Source organism: Bison bison, unplaced genomic scaffold (assembly GCF_000754665.1).
Source record: "Bison bison bison isolate TAMUID 2011002044 unplaced genomic scaffold, Bison_UMD1.0 scf7180017864378, whole genome shotgun sequence".
Lineage (NCBI taxonomy): Eukaryota > Metazoa > Chordata > Mammalia > Artiodactyla > Bovidae > Bison > Bison bison.
In genome coordinates, this window is record NW_011494950.1 from 6,258,272 (window position 1) to 6,265,578 (window position 7,307).

Consider the following 7,307-nt stretch of genomic DNA (forward strand, 5'->3'; position numbering starts at 1 on the left):
GGGAATAACATCCATGACATGGCTTGAGTCAAGCACCTACAGTTATGATGGGAGGAAGGAGTAGCAGGGTCCTGTGTCTGGAGCCTAATCCTAACCATGTGAAATTTGCAAAGAGATCCAAATCAAAGAAAGGGATTATAGACAAAGAAAGTCAGTAGAAGGCTCTCTTGCAATATTAAAATATTTATAACCAATACTTTTTTTTTTTTTTACCAAAAAAGAAGTTACTCTAAATGAACACCAAAATTTCAGAATACTGGGATATTGTTTAATTCATTTCTCAATTCCAATAAGATCAAAGATTTGTCCTTTTGTGGGATTCTTTACCCTCTTTTTTTCCAGCTAAAACTTTATCCTTAATTCTAAGTAATGTCTTTTAAAATAAAAATCTTTTGCTTACAATAATCTTAAGAAGAGGGCACAGGAATGGGATAGTGTAGAAATTGCCACCATTGGGATGTGAGGGGTGAGGGACAAAATAGGTAATAAAACCTCAAAATGTAGGTTTGCTAGAGACAAGAGTCACAAAAATTAACCTTCTTTAACCCAGCTTCTGCATTCTAATGAATTCAGAGGCAAAAACAATAGTAGTCTCATTTATAATAATATGCAACTTCATATCCAGACTTCCTCTGAAATTTCTTGCTAAAGAGGTGGAGAAAGTCAGCTCTGAGACTCAATTGGATCAATGGCCTCTTTGTTAGTGAGAGTACCACCTCCTCTCTCTCAGACAACGGGTCATGAGGACTGGCCTTGGAAATGAAAGGTTAAAAGAAAATACTTTAAAAAGGGAAGCAAAATCCATCAATTCAGCCATGGCAAATAATTAACCCCATTTTGTCTTGTTCATTTACTGGCTTATTCATTCATCTGGTGATGAGACAGCTAAAATTTTTTAAAGCTAAGACACATGATCTATCTATCTATCATTTATCTATGTATTATTAAGATAAGAAGTGCATCATTTCAGTTAGGGGCATGGGCAGCATTGGAGTTAGATGGACCATGATCAAGAGGGATCTCTGTCACATACAAGAAACGTCAAATTTTTATGTGGTTAAAATCTTTGAACAAAGTAGGATGGAAGGAAACCACCTCAACATAATGTATGTTTTTCCATGTATGAAAAACCTATAGAAAATATTATGTCAATGGGGAAAGACTGAAAGTTTTTCCTCCAAGATCAAGAACAAGACAAGGACGCCTGCTTTTACCATGTGTATTTAACATAGTACTTTTGTTTTGTTTGGATAAAATTTGGCTATTAATTCATTTTATATATCACTATGCATTTCATGCTATAAGGATGATCACAGTGGGCTATACTTATCAATTTGTATCTTTTACCCAGAGTATATAACACCAGCTTACTGGATCAATATAACACCAGCTTACTCTGGGCTGGGCCGTATGCAATGTACTTTACAGATATCTATCTCACTTTAAGTACATAAGGCAAAGATTGTCTCCATTTTATTACATGATAGGATGGAGAGCTTGCTCACGTAAAAATGCCTCTTCTTCATCAATTGAAATGATGTGAGTTTTTTCCTTCATTTTGTTACTGTGAGGTATTATACTGAATGATTTTCGTGTGGCAAGATCTTCACTCAGGAATAAATCCCACTTGACCAGTGTATAACTCCTTTAAAATGCTGCTGAATTTGATTTACTATTTTATTAATGATTCAATTGTCTTACTAGTTATACATCTATTTAGATCTTTTGTTTCTTTGTATTTTAGAGTTGGTAGATTTTGGATTTCTAAAAATTTGTCCATTTCATTCAGGTTTCCAATTTGGTGGTGTACAATTGTTCTTAGCACTCTCGTAATCCTTTTTATATCTGCAGAATCAGTAGTAATGCAATATCCCCATTTTAATTTTTGATTTTAATAATTTAATTTTTTCTCTTTTATTCTTAGTCCACCTAGATAAAGGTTTGTTAGTTTTGTGATCTTTTCAAGTAACTAACTTTTAAAAAACATTTATTTATTTTAATTGGAGGCTAATTACTTTACAATATTGTAGTGGTTTTGCCGTACATTGACATGAATCAGCCATAGGTGTACATGTGTTCCCCATCCTGAACCCTCATCCCACCTCCCTCCCCATCCCATCCCTCTGGGTCACCCCAGTGCACCAGCCCTGAGCACCCTGTCTCATGCATTAACTTTTGATTTCATTTATATTCATTTCATTTATATTCTCTATTGTTTTTCATTCTCTATTTCATTTATCTCTGCTCTAATCTTTATTATTTCCTTCCTTCTGCTAACTCTTGAGTTTTGTTTTTCTATTTCTAGTTTCTTTGTAAAGTTAGGTTGTTGATTTGAGATATCTCTTATTTTTTAATGTAAACATTTGTGGCTATAAATTCCCCCCTTTTTGTTGTTGTTCAGTCATTCAGTCCTGTCTGACTCTTTGCGACCCCATGGGCTGCAGCACACCAGGCTCCTCTGTCCTTCCTTAACTCCTGGAGTTTGCTCAAATTCGTGTCCATTGAGTTGGTGATGCTATTTAGCCATCTCATCCTCTGCTGCCCCTTTCTCCTTTTGTCTTCAATCTTTCCCAGCATCAAGGTCTTTTCCAGTGAGTTAACTCTTTGCATCTGGTGGCCAAAGTATTGGTGCTTTGATCATGTCCCATAATTTCTGGCATGCTGTATTTTTGTTTCCACTCATCTTAAGTATTTTCTAATTCTTTTTGTGATTTATTCTTTGGTCCATTGGTTGTTTAAGAGTGGGTTTTTAAATTTCCACAAATTTAGGAATTGTTTCAATTTTCATTATTGATTTTTAATGGCATCCCACTGTGTTCAGTTAAGACTACGCATGATGTCTATCTTTTAAAATCTACTGAGGCTTAATTTGTGGAGTAGCATGTGGTGTGTCCTGGAAAACATCCTCTGTGCACCTGAGAAGAATGTGTATACTATTGTTGTAGCAAATGTTCTGTACACGTCTGTTAGATCTGATTAGTTTATTGTGTTATGTCATCTGTTTCCTTACTTATCTTCTGGTTGTTCTATCCATTGTTAGGAGCAGAGCATTGAGGACCTCACCTATTATTTGTGGACTGCCCACTTCTCCCTTCAATTCTGTCAGTTTTTGCTTCATATATGCATATATGCATACATGGATGTGCAATCACAATATATATTGATGGTTTGTCATGAAGTGTGCATTTATAATTGTTTGTCTCTTTGCTGTATTGTACTTTCTATTAAAATACAATGTCATTTTTTGTCTCGTAACTTTTCTATTTAAAGTCTATCTTGTCTGATATTAATATAGACAGCTCTGCTCTCTTTTGGCTACAATTGCACGGAGTATCTTTTTCCATCCTTTCACTTTTGATAAAATTTCCATGTTTACTTTGTATCAACTTTTAAAATTCTGTTTATTCTAAATCCTATTATCAATCGTGATGGCTATGCAGTTGATTCTGATGGCTTTTTAGGGAAGCAATATTATCAACTGAAAATACTATGCATTATAGATGTACCGAAACTGAGTGCCTTGTTCTAAATTTAATAGTGCCAGTGTTTCACATTAAGCATGATACTGGTGTTTGCTTTCCAAACAGGTACTCAAGTTTGCCTGGACATAAGACAGAGAGGCTGTGAGATTAGCTTTGGACCTCTGTTGTTCTCACTGTTCCTTACTATTGCTTTCAACAGAGGAAGATCTGACTTTACTTCCTTACATGTGAAATGTGTATTGATCATATTCCTTTATTTTAACAAGAGGACCAAAATGTTTTATCCCTTAAATCTTTAAATTACACTGAGATTTTTCCAATATGTTGTCAAACTTCATGTTGCCCATCTATCTTATTCTGGTCTCATTTCACATGTGCTTACGTCTGCTGCATGGAGATTTTATTTTAGTTTTTTATCAATCTTTGGCTGTTGCCTGCAACTTGATCTCAAGCAGAGTATTAAAGGAAACATGGAACATTTAAAAAAGATGCATGATCCTTGTATTTCCTGAACAATACTCATTTAACTACTGATGGTACATTCTCTGAAATGAGTTCATAATTGATACTCTCTGATGAGACCTCAGAAATCAGATTCCTTTGAAATACATGACTCTTTGACATCATCAACATCTAATGACATGGAGTGAAACAAGATAGTAGTCATACTTTTAAGATGACTGAAAAAAAGGAAAAGCACTCTAATTTAGCTCTACGGATTTCAGCCTGAGATGGTTTATCATGAACAGACATGATGGTTTTTTCATGACAGTCATGGAAACATGCCGAGGAAAGGTTCAAAATTCAGTTCTGTTCTGTATATGATACACGTGTTTCTGGATTGATTAGAGGAAGGATAGGATGATGTGAAAAGAAGGGGGAAATGTTTTTTAGTCACTAAGTCATATCCAACTCTTTTGCAACCCTATGGACTGTAGTACTCCCAGGCTCCTCTGTCCATGGGATTTCTCAGGCTAGACTACTGCAGTGGGTTGCCATTTCCTTCCACAGGAGATCTTCTTGACCCAGGGACAGAACCTGTGTCTCCTGAGTCTCCTGCATTGGCAGGTAGATTCTTTACTATTCAGTTCAGTTCAGATGCTCAGTGGTGTCTGACTCTTTGAGACTCCATGGACTGCAGCATACCAGGCTTCCCTGTCCATCACCAACTCCCAGAGCTTACTCTTTACCATTAGGAAAGTAAAATATGGGCCTGAGGCTGGAGAGTGGGAAGAGGGAGAGGAGCAGAGACTAACTTGCTCTGATTTCCTCAATTTCACTCTGAGCGAATAATCAGTCCTTAATATCTTCCTTGGTCAAACACTTCTCTAATTCATTCAATGAACTGAGAAATAGAACAATTAAATAATGAAAGAAATCTGTGTTAGCCATAGAAGTTTCATGATTGAGTCACATTCTAAACACACTTGGTAATTCTGTTGCTGATTGCTTTCGTTCTTTCATAGCTTTCACTCTGTCCTAATCTTTCTGCAATTTCTCTCTTTTTTTGAGTATGTTTTTTGTCAGTCCACATTATAAATGACTCTAAGAAAACAATCTGAAAGGAAAATGGAGAAACTTGACTTTTTCTATTGTTGGTAACTTTGCTAATGAGTGAATATAATATGCATATTCTCCAAATTTTAAAAAATAGTATTCTTTTTGAAAATTTAAATGAATGAAGAGTGGCCTAAAAGCTATACTTGGAACAACCAATGAATAATTTTTGACTGTATTTAAATACTTCTTTGTTCTATTTTGAAAATTTATTTTTCAGTAATTCTGTCATATTAGCTTAGTTCAGACATTGAAACAGAAAAAAATTCTGACAAAAATAACTGCCTTGATCATAGTTAAGATTAAGTTGAAAAAGAACAAAAAGAAGGATTGGCTTGAAGAAAAGAGAAAGTGACTTAAACTCAGTTAGCATAACGTTTTGGTTGGTGTATTTTTAAATTATTATAAAATTTATGTTAAAATATACATTGTCATACTCATGACTGAAAATAGAGGGATTGGAGGAGCCTGCAGGATGAGAGAAAAGTAGGGAACATCTTCAATAAAGAGAAGCTGCCTGAGTAATTGGGCCTTTCTTCGGAAGAACTGTGCTTTAGGCAGAGTTGGTTTTTATCCATCTTCTTGGTTTCCTTCTTCCCTCAGCACCTGGTATCCTTACCTGACCTCCTGGGTTTTCAGAGTCCCTACTCTGATAAATCAGAGCACTATATTGTTCCTATTTTCCTTATTTCTTACCATTGAAATTTGGCCACCTATACTTATTTCTTAAGGTTCTGGGTTTTGATTAGCTAAAAACAGATGGTGTCTGAGTCAGGGTGGAGCGTGCTGAACAAGGAGATGCAGTATAGACTATGGCAAGTAGAATGGAAAGGGGAATTGTACAGAATTAGAGCACAGCTAGGCCTAAGGGAGTCTCATTTCTGCTTCTCTCTTCTTTTCCCTTCTGTTCTCTGCTTCCTTTTTCAGCCTCTGTTAACCCTGCATGAGGGCTTCTAGTTGCCTTCCTCTGTCTTTATCCCTGCCTCTCCTATTCTCAATCGGCTTCCTCCCTGTTCAGTTTTTTTTTTTGTTTCCAGGAAAACACTTTAACTGGCCCCAATCATTTTTCATGCTAAGTCACTGGTTGCCAGCTTGTTGTAGATTTCCTCCCTGAGATGCCCACTCCTCTCATTCTGAAAAGTGACTGTCGCCAACAGGACCCATGAGATCAGGGACTCCTGGCAGGGCAGGGATTCCTTTACTGAGGCTGCTGGCAGGGAGGCAATGCATGTAACTGGAACAGATGTTTTGGGACATTTGGGAGTCCTAAAGCTCTTCAGACTTTGGGGCTGCCCTGCTGAGTGACTGGTGAGTTTGGCAGCACATCTTGCATCCTTCAGCTAATCCAGTGGGTTTGGAAGACACCAAGGGAATACGAGGAATCTCAGAATGCTTTCTTCAGCATCAGCAGCAAGCTGTAAGTTTCACTTGAGAATACTTTCCCCATCTGAAAGGGTCATTACATTCTGTCTAGATTCCAAGGCATCTTGGCTTTCTGGTGAGGCATCATTGAACACTGACCAACACGCAAGCCTCTTAGTATGTTCTATCGATTATATAACTTGAAAAGTTAGGTCAGCTCTGGTGAGGTTTCCCTAACACACTTTTCTCTCAGTATTGGCTGCTGGAAGATCAGCGAATTGATGTGAGTGGCCTTGGGAAGGAAGAAATCCCATCTTCTGCATACGAAGCTCCAGAGAAAAATCAAGGATAAGTGTAAGGAGGTCAGCTGTCTGTCCCTAGGTGCAGAGCTTCATCTGCAAAGCCCCAACTGATTACCCTGGGTTAGGTTACAAAGAATCGAGTCTCTTTCCCTGTCTGCCTCTCTCCTTCAACTATACACACACAAACACACACACATACACATACATGCACAATTCCCTGTACTCATGAAATTAATATCAGCCGTTACTTTCTAATGCACACCTAGCTGTACGCTGAATTTTCTGCATCCAGAGCCACACTCTCCCCCTTTCCTGATCTGTAACATCATTCAAATAGGAGTTCAATGTGACAAGGTCTCAAGGAGTTCAAGGATGTTTGTCTCTTTCGGATGAATATATCCGCTGGCTCAGTCTTTCTCTCACTTTCTCTTTGCCTCCCTCCTCCTTTTGGTGCAAACATACACCGAGTCTCTCATAACATGTACAAATGAATGTCTGCGAGGGCTCCCGAGTTCAATGTCACGCTGGGCAGAAGTGGAGCGAGAGTGGAGAGACAGCGTGTCGCGTGCGGGCGGGTAGAGTCCCTCTCCGGCCAGCAGAGGGC